We start from the raw sequence: 24,826 nt of genomic DNA, 5'->3' as shown, positions 1-24,826 counted from the left end.
AGTCCGTGGAACCAAAAAAAAAAAAAAACTTCTACTTCACGTTGCCAAAGAGACTGTGTAAACAGACTTAAACAAAGAGAAGTGACTGGCGGGCAATCAGGCTAATGTGGAAAACCTCCTCATTGTTGTGGGGCGTGCTTCTTTTCAGAACAGGAAGAGGTGGCATGCAGAGAGGGAGAAAAACAAGAATAGAAGAGTCTTTCTTCCAAAGAGGGGCATCTGAGTCTGTGAGGGATGACCTTAGCCCACCGGGGATGGGACGACATCTTAGTCAATCACTTGGAAGTAAAGCTTGAAAGGCCTATGGATTGTTTCAGGATTCCCTTACTACTTGAAACTCTCTTCTGTGAAACTCTTCTATGAAACTCTCTTCAGCTGTGTGAGGAAGTAGTCTTATAGGGTACATTTTTGGGGGGTGGGGAGGGAAGGGACAGAGGGGGTAGGGGTGGAGGGAGCGGGGGAGAGCATCTCAAGCGAACTCCTCACTGAGCACAAGGCCCGACAGCCTCAGTCTCAGGAACCTGAGATCAGGACCTGAGGTGAAATCAAGAGTCCTTAGAGGCTTCACTGACCCAGCCATCCAGGCGCCCCACATGGGGGATCTTTTAATTCAAGCTTTCAGTCTATGTTTACTTTGTGTTTTCCAGATCGGAGCAGCGCCTGGAGGTTGGGGGAAAGGGTGAGTAACTGAGTCTATCTGACTGATGGAGGTCACCACCTCACAAGTAAATACAGAGGAAGCGTCATCTGCCCTACATCTCTTTCCTCTTGGAAGTTTATCTAATCCAACCACATATCCAAATGCGATTATTTCCCCCGCATTAACTTCAACACATACAGGGCAGTACAGACAAATGCAGTGGGGTTTCAAGTGATCCCGGTCAAGATGTTTACAGTACACGGCCTAGAAAAACGCTCTCATTATAAGCTCTAGTGAGAAAAATGTGTTTTTCCACCACCATCTACGCAGTATGATTACACATCTGTAAAACTCTTGAACAAACGATCAGTAAGTAAGTAGGGATTGTTAATGATGGATTTGAAAACTAGGGATTCTTGTTTCCTTCCTTCTTTTAATTTCTGCCTCCAAATTTTCTATGATGTGCCTATATAAGAGTTTATACTTTATTAATGCGAATCTGGCTTCAGATGTTGAACTTTGTCCGTTTATTCTATTAGAGAGTCTGAGGCGAGCACAACGAAGTTTGACAAAACCAAGACATAAAACAGTTCTTTCTACATCTGTAGGTTTGTTTGCAAGTTATTATTTTTTTTTTAAAGAAAATGCTTTGTTCTAATGTGTCTCTTCAAACCTGTCCCTGTAGAAGTTGATGGTGGTTAAATTGAGATTTGAAACCAGCTCTTAACTTCCTTGGAAAGTTTGCACCTAATCAGAAGGCAAATGTTAGCATTGGTAGTTACACATTAAAAAAAGGAAAAAAAAAAAAAGAGTTCTTTCCAATTGCTAAGTCATCAATAGATTAGAAATAGAAATGAGATTGGGGTCTTAAGTCATTCCCCTACATGGGAAGGGTCAAAAAGAACACCGCTTTGTAAGAAGGCAGCCAACACTCAGTGCCCAGACTTGGCAAGTCGAACTAATAACACTGCCTATCAAGCTGCACTTAACTTGAGTTGTTAAAGGTGCTTTTTTCTTTGCGAGCTGTTTCACCGCCCCATCGTACAGACAGCCTCTTCAGAAAGGTCATCAGAAAACAGGAAGTTAAATGCAACAAAGAATTACTGTTTTCAACTCTCAAAAATATCATTTTCTTTAGACCACGGGGTGAAACATTACCTGTCTTTTCTATTTCAAATTTCACTCCAGAAAATTGTGTTTTAACCATCAAGACACACACTCCAAGCTGATGCCACCCTCGTGAGATCTGGTCAGTGTCTTTAGCTGGTGAACGTACCAGATCTACCCAACTCTCAGGAGACTGTGAACTCCTGCGGGCATATTGGTTTCTGTTCGTTTTCACAAGATTGACAGGCTCATTATGGTCATATGGACATCTCTACTTGAGAGCTCATACTGTGCAATTGTAATTTTGCATATGTTAATGAGGAGACAATTATATCACAGAGTGAACATTTGGGCTGATGCGGAAGGCACCATTCAATTAGAAGAACAGTATGGGATTGAGCTCTGTCATTGATGCTTCCATGCCTCTCATCTCGTCTTTTTCCAGATTCTTCTATTTCTTCCTAGATTTCCTTCTTTTTCTGCTTTCTCTCTCTTCTTGCCTTTCTTTTCCCCCAGTAAATGACAGCGTTTTTTGTTTGTTTGTTTGTTTGTTTTGTTTTTTTTTAATGCCATTTCTACGGCTGCACTTGAAACAAGAAGTCTTTCCTCCTGGTTGTTGGTTAACATCTGCAAATGTGAGAGGATTTTAACATGACAAACAACAAGGAATTAGAAATAAACTGACACGAAACAGTGGCTCTTCTCTCCCCCACCTCCACGGTGGAAGTGATGATATCCTAACCATCTGCACATTCGCAGGCTGTGAGTGGGCAGAAAACCAGCTGGAGATGCAGCCCGTGGCAAGGATCCAGAGCCTCAGCTTCTGGGAGGTCCTAGAAGCTCACAATGCTTCCCAGCTATTGGATTATCTCTTGTCATGTGCATTCAAAGGGACAATGTAAAACATTTTCCCAACCGAATCTGTATAGAGAGGATCTCCACTAAACACAAGGCTAAGGTAGGGTAGGGGATGGTGTTCTGCACTCAACGTCAGGAAACCGAGTCCTTGGGGGTCTTCCATTTGCAATTTGGGGATCTTAGGTCTGTCATTCCACCTCTCTGGAGTTTGGGTTTCTCATTTCAAAAAGGAGAGCTTCCAGCTTTAAAATTCCATGATTTTGTTCATGGAAAATAGGTGCAGAATGAAGAGAAGAATGAACATAGTTTAGGGTTGTCTCCTTTGCCTTGGTTGACAAATTATGCTAAGAGTAGAATATCACTGCACTCCCAAAATACGGCTCTGAGGCCAGAGTTATGGTGGAAAAGTAAACAGAATGCCATACACTTCCCATCAATTAACTGAGGAAATGTGATGACTCTGAGCCCAAGAGACTGACTGAAAAGATGGAGGCAATGACTCCATTTGGTGCCCTCAGTGGCGCCCACTTGTGTCCATGTGTGTGTCAGAACGGAAGTTAGGGCCATGGCACAGTCATCCCCATTTGCAGGCAGGGAGGAGGGGGCTGAGGGAACCAAGGTGCTGTTCCTTGAGCACACCATGTTCCCGGTGCTAGGTTGGAACACAAAAATCTAACAGAAGCCACAGGAGGGATAACTACAATGGAGTAGTGACATGGAAATATTTGTATGAAAAGCCACCTTGTAACCTTGTAAGCAATTTAATAAAACCATAAGATACAGAACATTTTAATTTATTTCCTGAGTCCAGTGATATTGGTCCCTTCCATTCCAAACTGAATGTCACGTCAACACCGTCTTAAGGACACTTCACAAATTCGGGGGAAGAAGTCAGGAGAGATAAGGAATATAAAATTACTTTTTGGGGTGGCTGCTTAGCTTCTAAGGGGGTAAGTCTAATATGATTTAAAACCAAGGCTCATTGGTCAAGATACATTTTCCTGAATTTGAGAGTGTACAATGACCCAGCCCTATACGTGTGCAGGTATTTGTATGACAAAAATGCCCAAGAGAATGTAAAACACAACCCTTGTTTCAAATGCTCTTTAACGGAAATAATTCTGTCTTTACTATTTATAGGCTTTTATTGGATCTAGGTAGTTCTTGTTTCTTCTTTATTAAATTTTATGTTCCCTTTTGGGCACATGTTTGTTCTATACATGAGCTTGATAATTTTTGTTTTTTTGGTGTTTTTTTTAAAGATTTATTTATTTATTTGACAGATAGAGATCACAAGTAGGCAGAGAGGCAGGCAGAGAGAGAGGAGGAAGCAGGTTCCCCATGGAGCAGAGAGCCTGATGCGGGGCTCGATGCCAGGACCTTGAGATCATGACCTGAGCAGAAAGCAGAGGCTTAACCTACTGAGCCATCCAGGTGCCCCTGTTTTTGTTTTTGTTATTGTTTTTGACATACTCAAAGCTTCCTTTGCTTAAGCCAAGTAGTCAGGGGAAACATATAGTCTGTAGAGAAGCCAGAAGAGTCAGTAGAGAAGTTCTGAGTCCTGAGCTGGGCTTTCTCCAGAACACACCCAGGCCACTGCATTGGTGAGGACAAAGGCAGTTCCTGCACCCACAGGGTTGGGAATGCGGGGTCTGTTCCTCCAACATGCTGCCTGAGACAGGACAGCTTGTCACCCTGCATTCTGGTATTTCCCTCTCTGTAGTTGGGGGTAGCAATGCAGGTGGTGACAGTGGGAGGTGGAGAAAATACTGCTACAATTTAGAACAGGAGACAAGCCCATCACAAGTGCAGCCTGACCATCTCAGCAGCTCCACCTGCCCAGAAATGGGGCTGAGTCCATCAAGAAAAAAATAACATTACCTAAATGTATGCATATAGGTTTGTGTGTGTATATATATATCCATGTAATTTACATATATATGGCCATATAACATATATGTTATAACATATAACATATTCATAGTTCTTAGTCTAAATCTTATAGTCTGCTATAATCTTTCTAATTGCATTTTAGCTAAAAGCATGGTGGAAACTGCTTGCTGATCTTAGCTCATTTTATCTTATTATTTTTTTTTAAAGATTTACTTATTTTAGAGAGAAAGAGAAAGAGAGAGAGAGAGAGCGTGCACATAGCTGGGGGGAGGGGCAGAGACAGAGGAAGAGAAGGAGACTCCCCGATGGGAAGGGAGCCTGAGGGGTCCAGGACCCTGAGACCCTGACCTGTGCTGAATCAAGAGTCCACTGCTTAACCCAGGGGAGCCAGCCAGGTGCCCCAGTCTTAGCTCATTTTAAATGAACACTGGTGTACAATGGAGGCTTCCTAACACACCAACACCCTTTCATGTATTTCCCAAAATATTTTCAGACATACTTCAGGGGAATGTCTTTTTTTTTTTTTTTTTAATTAGCATATAATGTATTATTTGCTTCAGGGGTACAGGGCTGTGAATCATCGGTCTTACACAATTCACAGCACTCGCCATAGCACATGCCCTCCCCAATGTCTTTTAAGCAAGCAGTTCTAAACAGATGACAGCATTTGACTCATTATGACCCATTCACTTGTCATCAGCTACTGGGGGAGAACTAGAAAGGGCCAAAGTCAAGAGGAAAAGTAAGAAATAATAACGAAACTCCTGGTTAAAAAAAAAAAAATCAATGACAATTACGGAAATGAGCTCCTTTGCCACCCTTTTTGTGACCTTTCCTTCTTGCCTTCCTTCCCTTTTTTTTCTTTTTTTTGATCCTCCTCACTCATAGGCAGCCTTAGTTTATAGCAGGAACATCATCAAGTAAGGTCCCAGAGAAAGAAAAACGATTAGAGAGATAGCCACTACTTCCAAGAGCATATCAGATCATGGCCAAGCATATTATGTCAACACCCCCCCCCCCGTGACAATCTAGTTTTTACTGGAGTTAATTAAAGCAATTAATTCCCTTCCCTTTCAAAGCAGGGTGATTACATAAATAGATAATTCCCCAATCCATACCCATAAGGCAAGTGATTTCTCTGCACTTCCCGCAATATGTTAAAGAACGTAACTGAACTCAATTCTCCTTTTTTTCAAACGTGACCTTTCAGGAATTCTCCATCAACTTTTTCTGCTCTGTTCTCCTATCTGGTGGGACAGTAGAAGCACATTTGCACATGGACACAGGACTCCAAGGTTCATTAAGCTTTTCACACAGCAAAGACCGGTGAGGTCCGAGCGCTAATCCCAGTGACAGGAGCAGAATGGCGGACGCACACTCTGACAGTCACCACTGAGCTCTCTTCTATAATAATTTACCAGTGTGGGTGATGCTGACAATAATTAGGCCAACAGAATGCCAAACAATTGTAAGAAAAGCTGTCAAACATTTTGTGTTATTATCCCCTGCACAGGCCTGTGATTTATCATCACAGAAAAAGTGCATTAAAAAGAAAATCTCTGTAAACAGTGACATTTTGTTCAAATTACAACCCCCGGCTTTCCTGACTGCCTGCAGACTGACATCTCTAGTGTTGAATGTAAGGCTCAGCAATTTTTTTCCCTCATTCATTGAGCAGGTAGCTGGGGTGGGTTCTAGACCCTGTAGGGGAGAGCTAGTGTGCCAAGAGCAGGAACAAAACACCTCTTAATGTATGGGAAGCTGCTTGCCTTTCAGATGTCAAAATGAAATACAACACCTGCCACCCACATTTCCTTCTTAGATTCCCTAGGTTACACAGATCCTAGAACTTAGAAATAGGGTCTTTTGCACCAAGGCTCTTACTATCACCTCTTCCTCCCTTTCCACCCAAGACCCACTTTGGGGTTCTGAACTTGGCTGAAAGTGTATTTTAAGGGCTTCGATTTTTTCAGTGTAAAATCAAACTTCCAGATGATGTCCCCAACGGCTGTAATTGAACCAGAAAGAAAAGGAAATGGAAACAATACTTTTCTAATCCAATTTCTTTAGCCTTTGGCTCAGTTCTACAGATAAACTCTTATAAATTGAGAAGTACCACAAGGAGACCTTCTCCCAGGGATGCTGCTGCGCCAATGAGACAGACATAAGGTACTAATATGATGATTTAATAGAGAGTCCAAAGGCAGTCTCTAACTTGGATGTCTGGGCCGCTGAGTGTTGAAATGGACCTTGGAGGTCATATAATCTACCTTTTCAGCTAATGAGAGAAACCCTGTCTATGATATTTCTGGCTGACGCTCTGACCTGTAATGTTTCTAATCACAGGGATGAGGCAGCTCTTCTCTTAGGAACAGCTGGCTGCCGAAAAACCCAAGATCTGGATCTTTAGGGTCTGTGATAGTCCCTCCTACCCTGTCCCGACATCAAGATCCACTCAAGGGTGAGAATTCCTACCCGCTATCTATTGCCTTGTTTTTGTTTGAATATCCATTTCCTTCCATCCTGTTGCAAGGGCTCACTTCCACTGCTTCCTTCACCCTTTTCTCAATCTTTACACCCACAAGTGAACCTTTCCTTCTCTAGAGCCACTTTTGTGACAGTTTGGTCGGTCACCGAGTATCATCAGTAGAGTAAATCTTCCTTTTATTTAGATGTAGATTTGTAGAAAAAGGCAACAGTCATTTTACTTGGAATATAGCAAATCTTGTAGGTTAGCACCCAGAGTAAATGAGCTCTAATTTCCCCCCTAACCATGTAGCTTCTTCTATTAATCTTTTCACAGGCATTCAATACCTCCCTGCTGACTGCTGGCTGCCGAGGGACCCTCTCACTAGATTAAGCCCTACTGGATGGCACTTAGGACCTGTGCCAACAACCTTTCCTACAAAAATCCGTGTGTCCTATGTCTCATATCTGAGAAAGTTGTTAATAAATTCAGTGACTAATTTAAACTAGGGTGTTGACAGCTTCTATCGGAACACTTAAGAAAAAGAACGCTTTAATATATTACAACCCAACTAACATTTACACATCAACAGTGACTCATTTCCTTAGCCCAACAAAGGAAACGGAGGTTTCATTTTCTTTCTTTCTTCCTCTCTCTGTCTTTTCTCTTTTTCATTCCTCTTCATAGACAAATGTGAGTTAGCCCCCACTACCTGTTCATCTAATTCTGGAAGCTGGTTTCCCAAGGGAAAACCCACAAGGAAGGACCAGGTAAAGGATTGCAGGGCTCACTGAAAACCCATTCCAGCTACAGAATGCACAAGTCACCACTTCTTAACCAAACTCAGCAGATCAATTTTAACACCCGTTCTGTCCTGTGGGCTTCCAACTTACCCTGACTGATCTAGGCTGAACAGACACAAAAGCAAGCAGTGAAGACCAAAATAAATGAACTAAGCTTTCAGAAGCCTTCTCTCTTATTCAGAAACATTAAATTTATATCACTTATACCTACAGTCACTAGAACCAAAGTAATATGAACTCACACTTCTAGTCAAGAAGAGGCTGAGATGATAAGTTTGGGTTCCTTTCAAATCCAATTATGACATAGCCTAACATTTGATAGTACTGGAAGTACTGGAATATATTATCTTTCCTTTCTGAGATATGAAGTCTAGAGTGTGTGTGTGTGTGTGTGTGTGTGTGTGTGTGGTTTTGCTTGTTTGTTTTAGATCTTCTACATGAGCCAAAGTGGCTCCTTTTTATATACCTGAATTCTTAAAGGTGCCAGAGCTAGGTGTACAGTATTCTCTCCCTCATAATCAGACCTAAGACATGGGGCAAACATTTAAGAATACAAAGTTTTTTCATGAAGTTTTCATCTTGTTTCCATCCACAAATTAAAAGGGGGTAGAACTACCTAATGGAGCCACAGCTGGAAAGAGAGTTTGGTAGAAGAAACGGGAAAGGATAGAAATCGAAATACTTCTCTATATTCTTCTTCACAGTCTAAGTATGTCGTGTACATGAGGATTGCAACAGACCAGTTCAAAATGGCCCTTGCTGTGCTTTGGGAAATCTTGGCTGTAAGGATCTTCTCTAGTAGAAAGGCGGGGTGGTTCTATCACACTCCCTGGCAGGTCAGTTCCCATTGCACTCACTGGATGTGTTGAGATCAATTACCCACAAGTCCCTGTGGAGTTTCTCTTTGGTAAGAACAGGGGAAGCCTGAGCCATTGGTATTCTGTGCACACACACACTAACAGCTTGTGCTCACAGAGGCAATCATTTCTCAGCTGCTTTCAGATTCCATTTATTGTTTATTTTCCCCCTTGGCTGAAAAGGTTTCTCCTTCATACTAAGCAGAGGTACCAATCTAAGAGAATGCATTAGAATCGACTCTATTGGTATTTTGCTGGTGTTCTCCTGGGGTAGAAAGGCTCAAACAAAATGTGATGAACATTTTAGGGTGTTTTGGGTGACTTCAACCCCAAGGTCTCACTAGCGGGACTTGATTTCCTGCTCTTTGAGATTTAGAGGCAATGCTAGTTTGAAACAGGAGTCTGGTAGACCCTGAAAATGAGGCAGCTTTTACATCAGCCATTCAGTGGTGGAAAATCCCATGCTATTCTGGATGTCAAGATACTATGCCTTCATTTGTGTGTAGGTGTGAATGAATTATTTAAAGGGGAAAATGCAGGAATGGGCACTGCATAGCGATGAAACTCAGCCTCTGCACTGGGTTTTTCGAGAAGTACAAAAGATTTTCTTGTCATGTCTTCCTAAGAAAAACAAAAGACGATGGTGGATATTTTGGGGTAGATAAGAGAAGGACATTCCTTTATTACTCTTACTGAAATTTACAATTGTTTTCCTTTGTGTCCTATTCGGTGACTGCCCCACAAATAAATTCTAAGCTCCATGGAGACAGGGAACATGTCTGCTCTGTTCATTACTATATTGCCAATACCAACTACAGTTCTTGGCACACTGCAAGAAAGGACAAATAAATACTTTGTCTCCTTTAAATCTCTGGCTCTCACTCCTCTCCAAATGTGAGGCTGGTATGGATTTTCTTGAGGCTGGATGATGACCAAAGCTAGGAGCAGAATAAAGATTAGCTGGTAAACATGGTCTCTGATTCATTGGGATAGTCTAGCAATATCTGACTTGGACATCCAATGAATAAAATTATAATATTTCCTAGTCCGTTTTGGTGTACTGGTTCATAAACCATTCTCAAGCCATAATACAGAAACACTAACTCTGTCCTTTTTAAAGATAGGCTATAACAACATTCATTTATACAGTCAGGAAATATTTTCTGAGACCCTGCATCATGCTGGGAACTGTTGTTGATTCCTGATGACTATGGCACCCCATTGCTCATGGAACGTTCAGTCTAATAATGCATATATGATTGAAACTGGTGGGCATGGAATAAAAAATGGCAGTTGTAAGCCAAACTGCTCTAAACAAATGATGTGGATGTCATGGAAGAATGGCTAAAATCTTGATTATATTTCGCTCTCCTGCCACCTCTCATCAACTCAGTTGGATAGGAGGAGGTGCACCTGGAAACACAGAAGGAAGTGGGAAGAGAGGTGCCCGGGGATCAGTGCAGTAAGGTCGTTCTTAGCGAATGGTCCTCTGTTCATTTTCCAGAAGGTAAGGTATTTAAGTATTGAATGGATCTCATGAGATGGCCATGCCAACTCCATTAAAGTGGTTCCATAATGTAAACCTCCCTTCAGTGAATGATCTAAGGTTTGAACCACTGAGAGAGCGGGTTGGGGAGTCAGTTGGCAAGGATGAATTGAAGTTGTAGCTCCACTATTTGCTGACTGAGTCATGAGAAAGTTACTTCACGTTTCTAAGTGTCAGTTTCATATGTAGAGAGGAGATAATCATACCTAGGTTACAGGGTTGTCGTGAATACAATATAAAATAATACAGTGCATTGTGAGCAGGGTAAGTGACACATAATCGCAGCTGAATGCGTTATTATTCGATAGAGATAGAGCCCGCATTTTGTTAATCACAATACTCAGAGGAGCGCAATATATATAATTGGTAGGTGAGAAAATTGAGGCTTAAAGGGGTAGAACACCAATGCTTTCACTGCTCTGAGCACAAGGGAGGTTTGCACTTTACCTCCCCATTGAAAGGAGCTATGGCCATGTGACTTGCTTTGGTTAGTGAAATATTAGGAGAGAGGTGTGTGTTGCTTTGGGGTGAAAGCCTTTAAAAGCTACCTTCCCTAGGGACGCCTGGGTGGCGCAGTTGGTTAAACGACTGCCTCCGGCTCAGGGCGTGATCCTGAAGTCCCGGGATCGAGTCCCACATCAGGCTCCCAGCTCCATGGGGAGTCTGCTTCTCCCTCTGACCTTCTCCTCGCTCATGCTCTCTCTCACTGTCTCTCTCTCTCAAATAAATAAAATAAAATCTAAAAAAAAAAAAAAAAAAAAAGCTACCTTCCCTTTCCTATGCCACACGAACAGTGAAGTTTCAGAAGAAGGATTGTCCAGCATCTTGTGTCTCGAAATGATTACAGTGCAGAGCAGAGCCCATGGCGAACACTGATGGAAGGCGGGATGAGCAAGAAAGAAGTCTCTGTTGTTTTTCTCACCGAGATTTTTGGAGTTGTTTGTTACCACAGCAAAACCTGGCTTATCCTAATTTGCCCAAGATTAAAGCTATTTGGATCTAGGATTCAGACTCAGGTTTTAAGGTACCAAGGCCAATGTTTCTTGTAGCACCTTACAGATAACCTTATTGCTTATTAAAAATGAGATACCCAGTGGATGTAACTTCTTCAGGGAAAAATTGACTTCCCTATTGCTCTTATCCTTGACTTGGAACAAAATTAAATTTTTTTTTCCCTCACAGATGCAGCAAGAAAATTCCCTGAGCAAAGGTCAATGGAGGGTAACTAAAAAGTTGGAGAGAGGTGGGCAGATAATATAACTGGTTGAAAAGATTCATTTATTTTGCAGAACTCTTTATTTCCCACAGGTTCATGACCTGAAGATTACACAGGATGAAGGAAAGCCCTTATCAAAAATAGCGACAAAATCAATTTTTAAATGATTTATGTGATGTTCTTCAGGACCAAAGGCAGTAATTCATTCCCCACGTGGCATTCAGGCTGCCGTTTAGATGTTGAAAAATGATTAATTTTTATTTACACCGTGCCTCCCCTCATACATTACTGGAAACAAGATTTGAGAGCATGACATTTCTGCAGCATGAAATTATTTACTGAGGGAAGTCCCAGGCAAAAGGAAAAAACAAAATCTACTAAAAGCCAAGGATCTCAACATGCACTAAAATAACCATTATAAGAACTTTCCAAGGCCAAATCTTCCAGTCTATTCAGTTCAATCCATTTAAGGTAAATAAGCCAAATTAATTTCCCAATGGGAGCCATCTTAATATCAATCCATACTCACCACTAACTTCAACAAAGAGAGGATGAAGAACTTAGAATTTTTATGGTTTTTGTTCCCCTTGAAGACTGAGTTCAAAAAGTTTCTAGAATTTGGTGCACACAGCATATTTCAACTTAATTTTAAGTAAATGTGGAAATGTGGCATTTTTACAAAAATGCTAGGATGTCTCTTCTGGGCCACCATATGTAGCTATTTCTTTCTTTTTTTTTTTTTTTTCAAAACTGCAGCACAACTATATTCCCAGGCTTCCTACTCTTCAGCTTGCCAGACTGAACCCAATATGTCTATCACTATCTGAGAATCAACCCCATCAGTGCAAGGTTCAAATTTTTCTCATCGACCATATCACCCCGAAATTCCTAGCCCTGGGCCCACAGTCATCTGATAATGAGGAGTCACTTTGTATTTCCTTTCCACCTGTGACTTCCAGGTTTGGGTAAGGACCTTGTAGAGCAAAGAGGGAAAACAGAAATGACTCTAAGACCATTGGAAAGAAGTCTTCCCATTGCTTCTAGACACTAGAAAGTTAGAAGGCTGTGGAAAATGGTGCCTACCATTTTATCTTCTACCCTCTTCTAGGACACTATTTCCCAAGGGAGAGGTTAGGAGAAGACAGCTTGGTTAATTACCAGCTCCATACCGGAGACCATTCACAGATTCGTGTACATTTCATACCACATCCTTTTCCTCGGATCATTGCACACTTTCTCCTCATCAGGCTAATGATATTGGCTAAGCTCCAGGCTGATGCCTATTGATCACTATTTCCTGCATCATTAAGCAGGCCATAACCCTCAAGTGGGTTATGGATCAAATTAGGACTCTGCTTCTACTCTTACTAACTTGGGTTGTTTACAAGGCATGGCTTGCTCATCAGTAAATGGTTTGAACTGGTTTGACAGCTCAACCTGTCAACACAGGTTATTTGTTAAGCCTTCTGGAAATAAAAGATGTACAACCAAAGGGCAGAGATTGGGGGCTTTTCTTCTTGTTTGCACTTTGTTTTGTGTATGGGGTTCATCACTTATCAGCGAACTTTGGGAATCCCAGTTCATTAGGTTAATTGGGCCAAAATGTGGGCAAAGTGGTTAAAAGTAGAGGGGGAAAAGAAAGGGACTCTTCTACCACAGTGATCTTGAGACACTTCCATTAACGGGGATCTAAAACAAGAGAACAAAAGAGCAAGAGCTTTGCCGACATGTTAACAAGACCCTGGATCCTTCTCCTGTAAGACAAAGACTATATTTGCTTGAGTCACCTTGATGAGTCTCATGTCTCCAGGTAACTTCGGCTATAACCCTTATCATTTATAAGTAACAGGAGTAAAGGGTTGTAGGCTGGGAGACTCTATGGACTGATAGCCTAGAAACTTGATAATATTTGCTCGGTGAGTGAGCTCATGACACATACAAATGACCAATTTTTTTTTCATTCACTTTTTCCTGCCATGCCACTTTTCTACATGCGATGCTTTTCTTCTTAGTATTATCAGCCCAGAGAGAGACACTAACTACTCTACACACTGTACTGTCCTAGCCTAACTTGCCCCCACTCAGATGTAAGCTCTGCGAAAGCAAGAAACACTCACAATGGCCATCTCCAGCAGCCACTCTAGCACCTGATGCAAAGAAGATATTTAGCAACTGTTAGTTCAATGCGTGAATGAATGAGAAAAAAACGATAGAAGCTGCCATTGATTAAGCACTTGCTACTCAGGGGTGGGGGATGCGAGGCATTTTACTAACCATATTTTGAACTCTTGAAGCCACTCTATAAAGTAGATATCAGTTGTCCTGCATAATAGGAGGAGGAAGAGCTTCAGTGAGTTTCAGGAGTGTGTCCATCACATAAGGAATGGTTTGGGCAGTGACACTCTCCCGTGTGACCATCAGGGCCCTTCCCGCATATTTCCCTGAGTCCCTGTGCCCAGCCAGGGGAATGGCATGAAAACAACAGGCTAATGAGAGCTTGCCTTGCCTGTTGAGCACTAACCTTTTGGTCATGGGATAAGAGGGAGAAGGAAAGCACAATGACTGACTGACTGACTCCTGGTGGCTGCTGGACATTCTTTACCACACTTAACCCTAGAAACAAACTTACCATGCTGACATTAGAGGTCTTATAATCAAATGAGCAATCAGAATTTAGGGGAAAAGAAGCGGTTTTCCCCAACTCCAATGCACAATCTTTTGCTATAGGTGCTAAAGATGAAGGTTCCTGAGCCCTGCCCAATTCATTACAGTGCAATTCCTGAAAACAGGGCCCCCAAATCTCCAGTCTTATCAACTCACTAGATGACTCCAATGGCAACCGAAGTTTGAGAAGTGCTGGTCTACACCCAGCTGCCTCTAAATGCATATTCTTGGGGCGAGAAATTTTTCATGCATTCGCACAACACGAGGAGCCTGATGCTCTATAAATGGAAGAAATGTCCCTCTAGTAAGCGTTAGGACTGCTTTGCAGCTCAGAATATGAGGAATGCCTTGGTAGTTCCCATTAATGTTAACGGCAATCATGTGGCTAATTCTCTAAATTCCATGCTGAAAAGTGTTCCCTTTAGAACCAGGAGAAGCTATATTTAATCAAACCATCTGGATTCCTATGCACATGTATAAGGGCAGAAAATAGGTCACAGTTGGTTAGCTACTTTCTGGAAACAATTGCATTGTATCAGCAAACTCCAAAGTCCTGACAGGGCTTCTGCTCTCCTGCCTCCCTTGGTGAGTGACAGCCCCAGAGCTAAGAGAGGTCAGCGAAAGTCCAAAATTTAAGGAAATGAAGTTTCAATAGCAAGAAAACACATAAAGCAAATCATCCCCAAAAGATAAAGTGTGGAATAAACTTGTTAAAAGCTAATAACCTCCCCAAAGAACACATTGCTAACCCCAAATAACCTCACTTGCAGTTTGGAGAGCAGCATGAAATCAAGAAACACAATTTGGACAGCCTAAGAACTCCAGATATGAACTCAAGATGTCTATCAGGTTTCCAGACCCTTGAGTTCCCATGCTAAGTGTGAAGATGACAGGTCTATACGCTCTGAGAAAATCAGGGAACCTGGTAGAAAAGAATAGTGAGCATTCCCAAGGCTTTACAACTCAACTCTATTATTGACTATTTCTATGAAAGAAGAGAAGTTCTAGAACTGGGCAAAATATTTTAAGGCAGGGGAGGACTTATCAAGCTCAGTCTAGATATGAACCTCCCTCAGGTCTTGGAGCAGGAAGCTACTGATTACAACGAAGCATGAGGGCTAGTGGGTTCTGGGTTCAGCAGAATTTACAGGTTGTTACTCTCCATCACCACACTGCTGTTCAGTTACTTCTCATGGGTCATGTTGACCATTGCTCTTTGTAAATCACCAACCAAGCTGAGGCATGGAAAGGGTGAAGTCTCCCAGGGCACATGGCATGGAGGATGAATGGCATATCTTACACCATTTGCCTTTTGGAGTGTCTGAGAGCCTGAGAACTCCTTAACAAAGAGTCCCCAGACTAAAGCCCCTAGTCTATACACAACTTTCCAAGATAAATGATCCATGTGCTTTCAAGCCAGCACTGGTGCAAACCACGCTATCCTTGAGGCACTGGGCACAGTGCAGAGCCCCATAATTATGACCACTGTGTCTATGGGGAAATTCAAGAGTCCAATATTTTTATGCCAGAATCTTTCCACTTTCTCTATCATAGAGTCAGGAACTTTCCAGCTTCAAGTCCAAAGTGGTGGCCAGGAGCTCTGAAAAAAGGGATGATATAGGATGTTGTGTTTATTTTCTAATGCTCCTGTGATGAACACCCCAAACGTTGTACCTTAAAACAACACAAATCTATGATGTTACAGGTCTGTGGGTTGGGAGTCCTAGAGAGAGATCATCAGGTTGAAATCAGGGTGTCAGCAAGGCTGTGCTCCTTTCTGGGGGCTGGAGGGGAGAATCTGTTGTATTGTTCTTCTAACTTCTAGAAGCCACACACACATCCTTGGCTCATGGCCTCTTCCTCCAAGCCAGCAAGCCAGCAGCAGTGTGTCTCTCTGAACATTCTTCCATAGTCACAGCTGCCTTTGACTCCAGAAAAGGAAGGTTCTCTTCTTCTAAAGATCCGTGTAATTAGACTGGACCCACTGGGAAATCCGGGAGAATTTCCCCCATCCTGAGGTCCTTCATTTAATTATATCTGCCAAGTCCTCTTTGCCAAGGCAGGTAACACATTCATAGGTTCTGGGAACTGGCTGTGTATATGTGTGTGTGATTGTGTGTGTGTGTGTGTGTGTGTGTGTGTGTGTGTAGGGGCATTATTCTGTTCACCACATGGGGTAAAACATGGTGAGGAGGGAGGTTCCCAGATATTCAAAGAATCCTAGACAAAAAACTAGCTGGAAGAGGCTATCTTTGTGGGGCCTCAGGTTGGTGCTATCTTTCCAGGACCCTTTAAATAGTTCTGGCTGGTTTTCTAAAGTCCCCACTTTTAAAAAATCACCTTCACTGCTTGTACTGTCCTCCTGGCTCACCCCTTATCACCTGGATTATGCACCAATCCTTCCTCATTGGTCCCCTGTGGCCTTACATCCAAACTTGCCCTGTCCCCAGACTCATTCTCCACATAGCAGTCAGAGTTATCCTTAAAAACTCAGCCATAGCACCAATGACCAGTTGCCAAACTGTGGAAAGAACCAAGATGCCCTTCAACAGACAAACGGATAAAGAAGATATCGTCCATATATATAATGGAGTATTATGCCTCCATCAGAAAGGATGAATACCCAACTTTTATATCAACATGGATGGGACTGGAAGAGATTATGCTGAGTGAAATAAGTCAAGCAGAGAAAGTCAGTTATCATATGGTTTCACTTACTTGTGGAGCAAAGGAATAACATGGAGCACATTAAGAAAAGGAAAGGAGAAGCGAGTTGGAGGGAACTGGAGAGGGAGATGAACTATGAGAGATTGTGGACTCTGAGGAACAAACAGCGTTTTGGAGAGGAGAGGGTGAGGGGTTGGGTGAGCCTGGTGGGGGGTATTAAGGAGGGCACATATTGCATGGAGCACTGGGTGTGGTGCATAAACAATGAATTTTGGAACACACACACACACATAAAAATTAAAAAACAGGGCGCCTGGGTGGCTCAGTGGGTTAAGCCGCTGCCTTTGGCTCAGGTCATGATCTCAGGATCCTGGGATCGAGTCCCGCATCGGGCTGTCTGCTCAGCAGGGAGCCTGCTTCCTCCTCTCTCTCTGCCTGCCTCTCTGTCTACTTGTGATCTCTGTCTGTCAAATAAATAAAATCCTTAAAAAAAAAAAAAATTAAAAAACAAAAACAAAAACAAAAACTCAGTCATATTCTTTCACTCCCATGTTCAAAACTCCAATACCTTTCTCTCACATTTACAAGACCCCAGAGCTCCTCACCACGACCAACAGAGCCCTGCCCGGCCTGGCCTAGGACTCCACTCCTACCTGCCCTCACCCCACTGCCTCCGGGGTCCCTGGACTCCAGCAGCACCCTTTCTTTGATGTTCCTCAAGCTCCGCAAGTCAGCAGTCACCTTGGACCCCACTGAACCCTTCGTGTGGTTTGTTCTCTCCTTTCTTTCCAGGCCCAGGTGATGTGTCACCTCCTCAGAGAATCCTTAACCATCCTCGTTCCCTCTGACCAAGACCTTCCTTCACTCTCTATCCCCCTAACGGAACATATTTATTTACTTTTCATGTTCCTTATGCGACCTGACATTGCATTTGTTGCCTTGTTCTCCTTGTGGACAATCTGTCTCTGCAGCCAGAATGCAGAACATACCTGAGGGGCAGGAAATTCCCACAAGCCAACGACAGCGCCTTACACATCAAAGGCAGGCAAATATTTGCTGGAAGAATGGATTCACCACATACCAGTTGAGGCCTAATTTTGCCAAAGACACTGTAATACAGCAATAAAAAAGACACACAGGGTCTACCCTTTTCTCCAAGTGTCCCACTGACTCATTGGTTTTCCTGTCCAGAGTCAACTTTTACTGATGACCTAAGTTTATTTTTTAATTCCCGTTTCCATCTCATGGCTCTCCCCTGGGCTCATTCATTCTTTTATTCATTCAACTAATCAACACATAACTTAGTTTGAGCACCTAAGCTAAAGCCCTAAAAGGTCCCTGTCCCTGAAATAAGAACATTATTGCTTAGGGAGGTTACTTTTGCTAGCGGCCCTGACCAGAAGCAGGTAAGGGATAGAAAAGTTCTATGCACACTCCTACATTGTCTCCCTCTTCTAATCCTAAATTCTTCCTCTTTTCTCATAGGAATTCCTTTGCAAAAATGAAAGCATCTTGAAATGACAACAGAGAGTCCCTAGATGATCAAAGTAGTTCAGTAATGTAGGAGGCAAGAGGCATGATCTCGGTACCAGTCATGCAAAGACTGTGCCATGCGGATGGTCTCCGGTCTCTGCAGATCCTGCCACAAGGTTCTCGAAGGTCACCCTACTTTACCACTGGCCAATTTAGAAAAGGCGTGCAATCCTGATTTTCAGCCCAGCCTAGGCTGCCGTGCACTGGATATTGCCCTTTTAACATTTTCCCTTCTTGTTCACCATTCTGTTTGTAATTCTATGTTTTACTTAGAGAACATATGCTAAATAAGTGGCCCTAAATTAGCTGAAGCAAATTTAGACCCGGAGCTCACTCTGTTGCCTGAGGCAGATCAGATAGGGAGCACAGACCCCGCCCAGTGCCTACTACAAGGGGTGTTACGCAGAGTTTGGGCTCTCTGGGGGAAGAGGCACATATCTCAAATACTCTTTAATAATTAAGACACACGAGGAGATGCTTCCTAGAACATAGGAGCCAAGAAGAGGCTATATAAGGCACACACATCCTAGTCCTGCTTGCTAATTTGTGGTTAAAAAAATTAATTAATTAATCAATTAATTATTTTTTATTATTTTTTATTTTTTTTTTTTTAAAGATTTTATTTATTTATTCGAGAGAGACAGTGAGAGAGAGCATGAGCGAGGAGAAGGTCAGAGAGCGAAGCAGACTCCCCATGGAGCTGGGAGCCTGATGTGGGACTCGATCCCGGGACTCCAGGATCACGCCCTGAGCCGAAGGCAGTCGTCCAACCAACTGAGCCACCCAGGCGTCCCGAATTAATTATTTTTTAAAAAACTATGTCAGAAGCTTTATTTTGAAGTACAAGTAATGTGGAAAGCCACAAAGTACTTTACAGGGTATCCAAAGTTTGGTGTCATTTCTTAGTTTTAATAAAGACTCCTAAGGGCTAAGGATGACCATATTTTGCAAGTGAGGCTCAGTAACAGGGAATTCACTAAAGAAATTTTTTAAATAACACCATAGCATTTCTATGAACTTTTTCTCTCTCTGATTTAATGCCGCAGGGTGGGGTGAAATTTCTAAGTCACTCATTCAGAGACACTCACACAGCAAAGTGGAGGCAGAAGAAATAGTTAACACATCATACTCCGTAGGTGCCTTTGTCTCCGTGCCATCTGACTTTGGCTCAGGTCATGATCCCAGGATGCTGGGATTGAGCCCCGTGTCGGACTCCTTGCTCAGCAGGGAATCTGGTTCTCTTTTTCCTCCTTCCTTGTGCTCTCTCTCTCACTCTTTCTCTATCTCAACTTTAAGATCTTTAAAAAAAAAAAGTAAGATCTTAAAAAATATATATATATATTTATATATATATATATATATATATATATATATATATATTGCTTCTCTCTTCATTTTAGCTCAGTTGGCATGCAGTCTTCTGTCTTGACCAGAGCACAGCGAGGAGGTACCGCTTCTTAGGGGTGGGGGGGGCTCCGTGTCTCCCAGGACTGCTGGGTGTCAGTACTCAGGGAAGGATCTACGTACCCCCTCTTGGGCCCTGTCTTCAGCCTCTTATAAAGAAAGCATCACACTGCTGCTAGATCATTTTGTCACATTTGCACATTTCCTTCCCTGAGCAGTCTCGGACGAGAGGACCATAGGAGGATGCAGAACAGTCCTTCTGGACAGAAGACCCCAGGCACTACTGCCTTCTGGGCTATTTGCCAACCCATGATGACATTCACATAATGCCTTTCACCAAAGATATCCAGCACACAGCCCCTTGTGTGCTTAGGCCCATCTCTATGTAACGATTTATCCAAATTTGCTAGTTGTACATATAAACATAATTTCTAGGGTTAAAAATAAACTAGTCATGCCAAAGCTAGGCTGTCCAGTTTCCACACTGAAGGGCTGGGGAAACTGTGTCCCCAGACTTTCCAGCCACAGCCATGTGGAAAGCCAGAGAGTGGGGCTGTCTGGAAAATGAGAATATTGGAGAGACCTACAGACTGTGTGTGTGGGGGAGGAGAGTGGGGGGTGTGATCAAGAGACTGGAAACTCTCCTGACCATTTGACTTTATAAATGCCATTAATAGTTTTACAAAAGATTGGATAATGCTACATGACTATCAGCAGGCTTCTATTTGTGTGTAGAGAATCCAGATACAGGGATTCTCGTTCCTTTCATCAGAAAACTAATTTTACCACTGACAGTAAATCAAAATGTTCCAGGGACACCTCAGTAAATAAAGATGACTATAAGTTACACATCTCTGTAGAAAAAAGAACAGCCAACACTTAAAAAACCTCAAAGTGCATCTACCTATAATTGGATGGTTTCAAGTGGGGACTGGCTTATCCAAAGGTCCCTCAACTAATGGACAAAGGTTGAAGCTGTGTTGTGCACTGACCATTTGGTTTTCCCCTTATACTAAATTGAGGCTATATATAGATATGAAATTATAATGGCACAAAGTGCCTGTTTTCCATAAGCATTCCTTCCTTGACTGCAGAAGGGCATCAACTCTGAAACATTTTTATTTCATAAACAAAGGTTAATCAAATTGGTATTGAAATATATGAGAAATGGCTAAATTCCCCAGTATTGCCTTATTTTAAATGAATGGAACAGGAGCTATATGCTTGTGCTTTTATAATTAGAGCACCTTAAAATTGAGTTGAAGCTATTGTGTTCCAGTTTTTATCATCCTGGAACAAGCACACAGGCTGAAGACCCTGCCCACAGCACCTTAGTTGGGTTACTCATTCTGACCCGGAGGTCTCTACAGGACAGAAAGGCTGTGAGCATCAGATCCTCATTATCCCAACAAAGGAGAGAATTGCTTTATGTGAAGGATCCGCAGAGTAAGCCCTTGGCTACAAACATCACTCCAAGCTTAAAGCGTACAAGCTTTTGCAAAGAAGCCAGTCTACTACCTATGGAGAAAATTCTTAAAGTTGATTTCTAAAAGCAATGTATTCTATGCTGCTCGGGGGTGCAGCCTGCTTTCCTCCATGGTAGCAGATTGTCTGGAAGTCTGGAAGGAGAACGGGACCTAACGCCAGAAGGCCTGGGTCTGGGGCCTCTCTCCTCACACGGCCTTTAGGCAGGCGTGGGTAAGCTGCAGTCCCCAAGTAGCCTGATGTCCCTGAATTTACAATGAAGACAGAAGAACCCAGCGCTGTCTACCTCGAAGGGCTGTGGTGAGAATCACATGGAATAATTATGGGAAAGGTGCTTGGTCAAGTGAGAAATACATTAATAAGGCAGGGCACCGGGCCGTTGTCCAGATTCGAGTCTCGATGTTCTGCAGGGAGCTTCAGCCCAGATGCATGAGAGGTGAGGGGTACAGAGAGGGATATGTTAATTTCTGTGCCTGATAGTCGCCTCCTTAAGCCGTGGGGGCTGAATACTCCCGGGCTGGACCCCCGTTCACAGCACAGTGCATTTAGACTCTGAACAACTTGTCCGCCGTCGCTTCTGTTACCTATCACGGGAGCTGACAGAGCACCAAGGATGTCTCTACCCTAACAGACGAACAGATCTCTACGGCTAGCTGGAAAAATCAAACAGGTGAAATCTGATCTAAGTTTTGCCACTTTGATAGCTTTATATTGGCAAATTTAGCAAATACTTGGGAAGTGTACCTTTGGGAGCTAATTAATGGGGGCTTCTCCCTTCACTTCCCGTTCTTGCACCTGCTCTAAAGGCGGAGAGAAGAGAGAGCAGAGGGCAAAGGGACTTGCTGCCTGATCTGTAGGGCTTCTTGTGACTCCTGGCTCCTTAAGCGGAAGTCTTCACAAGAGAAGTTGGCTAAGCAGCTTCTGCCTGTGGTGAAGACCGAGGATACAGTAGTGAGGCAAGGCCCTGATCAAATCTCCCAGGCTTCATGAGGCAATGGGTGAGAACAAAAGAGCCTAAAACATATTTGATGCCTTTTCCTCGTTTCAGAGAACATCTATTTCTAACCCATGATTCTCTAGCCAACAGGAAAAAAAGAGGCAGGCGGCGGGTGGGGCCGTGGGGTGGTGTGGGGGGGTAGCAGGCTCCCTGCTGAGCAGAGAGCCCAATGTGGGGCTCAATTCCAGGACCCTGGGATCATGACCTGAGCCGAAGGCAGAGGCTTTAACCCACTGAGCCACCCAGGTGCCTCTCAAAATGCATTTTAGAGAGGCCGTTATTTTCACTGGACATCTTTATTCCAGAGCGCAAGGATTTTTTGTTTCTCCACTTTGCTTATGTCTCTATGAGGAATTTCTCATCGTTAAAATGACGCACTTTAGAGGACTTATTCCGGACACTGCCAATGCCCAATGTACATTGAGAATTTTACGGGGAAAGCTTAACCTTTTGCGGTGGTTCAGCCTACAGTGACTATTTTGAGTGAAATGGTCTAGGTTAGAAAGTCTCCATAGAAGGACAGTGAGATTCAGAACCCAGCAGCCTAACGTTATTCAACTAAAAATAACGTGACATGTAAATTAAAAATCAGCAATGGAATCCTGCTGCATCAACATCACAGCCCACGGTGCAAGGACAGAGGAAGAGGAAGCTAATAGAATGAAAGTATAAACGGCTTCTGCTGACAATAACAATGACCATATAGGCAGATTCTGGCTCTGCTATTACCACTCGCTAGCTTTGTCACTCGCCCATTTGTAGCTTTTTCATCTTTCAAACAGGGACAGTGATAGCAGCTACCTCATGAAGTCATCACGATAATTAAATGAAAGAATCACTGCCAAGTATTTAGCACAGTGGTGAAATACTGTAAATGCTCAACGAGCATTAGCTGTGAGAAGATCAGTAAACACTTACTCGTTTGACTGCATGAATAAATTAAAAAACTAAGACTGAGAACAGTAACAAGCATGTATACAGTTTTGCTCACTAAGTGCTGGACACCGTCCTAAATATATACAAGTATTTTATCTATTAATGTATTTAACTCTATCAACCCACTTCATAAGGTACTATTATCCCCATTGTACAGACAGGGAAACCAAGGCACAGAAAGGCAAAGTGACTCACCCAGGTCTCCATGATGGAACTAGGATTTGGCCAGGCAATCTACAGGTACCTCAATCTTTCCTGGAGTGAATTAACACATTTTTGCTTTTATTGTCTTATTTATCACATCACTGGTTTCTGTCTTGTAAAATAAGCAATGGTTATTATAGAATAGAAGTCAACTCTCCAATTTCTTTCCTTGTATCCCCCCAAATAGAGGCATCATAAAAATGATGATATGGGGAAATTAGAGTTGCTTTGTAAATTATTCATGCAGAGGCAGGGAAAACAAGTATCTCACGTCAAATGTGGGCAAAGTCAATATCATTTGGTGTTGGAGAGTAAGCTTTGGAGATTAATGGTATTTTGATCTCTCTCCCACTTCTTACAAGGCATACACTAAGGGATGCCTGGACTTATGACCAGGTGGTCTTTTATCTCTCTTTTCTTTCTGTACATTGAGCTCCTATTCTTTAACTAAAGCCTATATAAGAAAACAGACCACCATTCCCCCTGCCCCTACTTCACAACAGCACTCTTAAAAATCTTGTACAGTTTCATCAGTATTCCTTTTTTATAGCTTCTTTCCCTCCTTATTTTATAATGATATATATATATGAAAATCATTATATATATATATATATATATATATATATATATATATCTCCTCCCCCCTTGTCTTCTAAGCCCGGATGCTTAATGCTTAAATATTGGTTGCTCTGGGTTTTAATGGTTACTCCAGAGCCATGGAATTTTAAATTTGATCTCAGACTTTTAAGATGTGACAGCTTGATTATTTTACAAGGCCAAAACCCTGAATCAAGTCTGTAATTTTAAGAATCAAAACTGTTTTCCCACTGATGTAGACATCTTGAAATGTGTGGCCCATAGCTATTTATGAGCGGTTTACAGCTGTGGTCTCTTTGTGCCCAGCATCACGGAGAGTCCAGGACCGGTCCTCCTGAGGCTGCTATTAATTTCATTCTCATTTTAGACAGCTTTTCCTTCAACCGTCCATTTTTGGCTCTCTTAGTCTTTTACTATAGCCTCACAGCATTCAGGCATTCGCAGAGCACTTGGGCAATTCAGCAATGATCTATAATACAGGTTTTTAAAAACGAGCGACTTCAGTGAAAAAGAAAATGACTCTTGGATTAAAAAAAGGCAAGTGGCAGAAACTGAGAGAAAAATCGCATAAACTAGTGTCGGGGGTAGGTAACTTCTTTAGTGTAAGGAGACGTGATTAATGCCATATGGGTTTGGGGCACTGAGATATATGATACTCAGTGGAATGCCTCCTGATGTTGTCATTGAGGAAAAAAGCAAAGCTCTTTCTGGCAAACTAACCAATTTTTTTTTTTTTTTTTTTTTTTTAAGATTTCATTTATCTGATAGAGAAAGAGAAAGCATAGAAGCAGGGGGAGTGGCAGGGGGAAAAGGGGAAGCAGGCTCCCCGCTGAGCAGAGCGCCCCAGATGGGCTCAATCCCAGGACCCTGAGATCATGACCCGAGCCTAAGGCAGACGCTTAACCATCTGAGCCACCCAGGCTGCCACTGACCAACTTGTATTGCCCAGGGG

At 42.6% G+C, this 24,826-nt stretch overlaps 1 protein-coding gene and 1 long non-coding RNA gene across 8 annotated transcripts in view; one reads left to right on the top strand and one right to left on the bottom strand.

Moving 5' to 3' along the window:
- SLC8A1 (solute carrier family 8 member A1) overlaps positions 1-24,826 on the bottom strand; it is a 330,601-nt gene that overhangs the window by 129,838 nt on the left and 175,937 nt on the right. The gene's annotated exons all lie outside the window — the stretch shown is intronic.
- On the top strand, positions 659-7,513 carry LOC122915130. The gene is made up of 3 exons (XR_006386013.1): positions 659-679; positions 6,845-6,959; positions 7,302-7,513. It is a non-coding gene; the product is annotated as an uncharacterized LOC122915130 (long non-coding RNA).

The sequence above is a fragment of the Neovison vison genome, chromosome 8, assembly GCF_020171115.1.
Source record: "Neovison vison isolate M4711 chromosome 8, ASM_NN_V1, whole genome shotgun sequence".
NCBI classification, from domain to species: domain Eukaryota; kingdom Metazoa; phylum Chordata; class Mammalia; order Carnivora; family Mustelidae; genus Neogale; species Neogale vison.
The sequence above is the reverse complement of the archived record's forward strand: the minus strand, read 5'-3'. Positions and strand labels throughout refer to the sequence as shown.